Raw genomic sequence first — 2,298 nt, 5'->3', positions numbered from 1 at the left:
TTCTGTTTGTTAACATTATTATTGTTGCAACGTGTGACGTCATCGCGTAGGAAGTGCGCAAACCCAAATTGCAGGGCGGACCCAAATGGTACCTACACTGGAATTCACGTCTGTTTGCGTCATTAACGTTATTTTTACAACACCCTTTTTACTTAGAAAAACACTATAGTATTAACAATAATAACGATAATGACACAGAGAAGGAGAAGAAGAATATTTATAATAATACATACTTTTTTTTTAGTATTTTAGCAATTACTCATAAAAATAAAAATAATAACAAGAACAAAGGGAAATGAAGAGAAATAACAAGATGATACAATCTAAGTCTAAAGATAAAAAACCTAGATAAAAGACAAATAACAAAGACAAAGGATACAAAGATTAACATAGAACAGAATGTCATGATACTTTCACTCCACTCCTGCCCCCAAACTCAGAATTGTACAATCTAATAGCCCGAGGAATGAATGAGTCCTTGAGTCTATTAGTGTTGCATCATGGGAGGAGCATTTGTAGTTTGTCCAGTGATCTCCTCTTAGCACCAGTGAGTCCAGCTTCATTCCAACCACAGAGCCAGCCTTCCTGATCAACCTGTTGACACTCCTCTTGGACACATTCCCACCCCAACACACCACAGCATAGAACAGGACACTGGCCACCACAGACTTGTAGAACATGCAGAGGAGCTTCCTGCAGATGTTAAATGATCGAAGCCTCCTCAGAAAGTACCGTCTACTCTGATCTTTCTTATACACATGGTCTGTGTTGCAGGACCAGTCCAGTTTACTGTCCAGCCACACACCGAGGTGCTTATAGTTGTCAACTATCTCCACCTCGTCACTTCTGATGGACACTGGACGTGGCTTTGTCCTGGACCTCCCGAAGTCCAAGACCAACTCCTTGGTCTTTGAGGTGTTCAGCTGCAAGTGGTTCCTCTCACGCCAGTCCACAAAGTCACGTAGCAGACTCCTATACTCGTCCTCGCTGTTGTCCCTGATGCATCCAACAATGGCAGTGTCGTCAGCATACTTCTGTACTGCACACCACAGTGTCAGACATGATGTCCTTCAGCCTGATATACTGTGGTCGATGAGTAAGATAATCCAAAATCCAGGGGACCAGACCAGGGTCCACATGCATCTGTGTCAATTTGTCCTGGAGTAGAGTGGGCTGGATGGTGTTGAAGGCACTAGAAAAGTCCAGGAACAGGATCTTCACTGAGCCGCTTCCTTCACGTGGCAGTAGGTCCGAAGCAGGAGGTGAAGGATGGCATCTTCTACACCAACCGCGGGCTGGTAGGCAAACCGCAGGGGGTCTTGTGCGTGCTGGACTTGTGGCCTGAGTTGTTTGAGGACCAGCCGCTCCAGTGTCTTCATCAGCTGCGATTTCAGTGCAACCGGTCTGTAATCGTTCAGCACGCTCGGTCGGATCTTTTTCGGGACTGGAACGATACAGGAAGTCTTCCACAGGGTTGGCACTTTCCCCAGCCGTAGACTGAGGTTGAAGACATGCTGGAGCGGCTCAGCTAGTTCAGCAGCGCAGGTCTTTGGCAGTCGAGCGACACCTTGTCAGGACCAGCATCCAGTTTATTGTATCTTGTTTTATTTGAATGTATTCTATTAATCTCATTTTATTTTATTCATATTATTTCATTATTTTATTCGGTAATGTCACCAGGAAACTGTCGATAAAAGTGATTTGGTTTTCTTGTAAACAATCTTAATTAAATGTTTGTACTTGTGTAGTGTGTGCACTCGTACTACTGTTTATTTTAGTTTATATATTTATTATTATTAATTTTATGTTTTATTTGATTTTATAATTATTCTTTTATATTTTTTTAATGTAATTGTTTTTATTATTATTATTTTTAATTGAATTTATATTGTAATTGTTATTTTTTGTATTATTGATTCGATACTTTTAACGTGTGTACTGTTCGTCTAAATATAATGGGTATTTTTGTTTAATCTTTTTTATGAACTGCTGTGACTACTCATATTTTCATTAATGTGGAAAGAATAAATGTGTTTTAAACGACCATTAAATCAAAAATAATAATAATAACAATAATAATAATAATAAAAAAACAGGTAAAACAGTTCTATTCCATAGTCACATAAAGTGCAGACAAATTAATGATGTCTCCGCCCCAGTATTGATCCCCTGCTGCCTTGATCGAGGTCAAACTTGACAGATATTGAGTGAAAAAACGGATGCTGCTTCAGTTTCACTGTGGTCGGCTGGGCGTTGATGGATAGAGATATATTCATCTAGAACTTTGAAATGTCCAGG

Source organism: Callionymus lyra, chromosome 16, assembly GCF_982586985.1.
Source record: "Callionymus lyra chromosome 16, fCalLyr1.hap1.1, whole genome shotgun sequence".
In the NCBI taxonomy this organism is placed as follows: Eukaryota; Metazoa; Chordata; class Actinopteri; order Syngnathiformes; family Callionymidae; genus Callionymus; species Callionymus lyra.
This window is presented reverse-complemented; position numbering follows the sequence as displayed.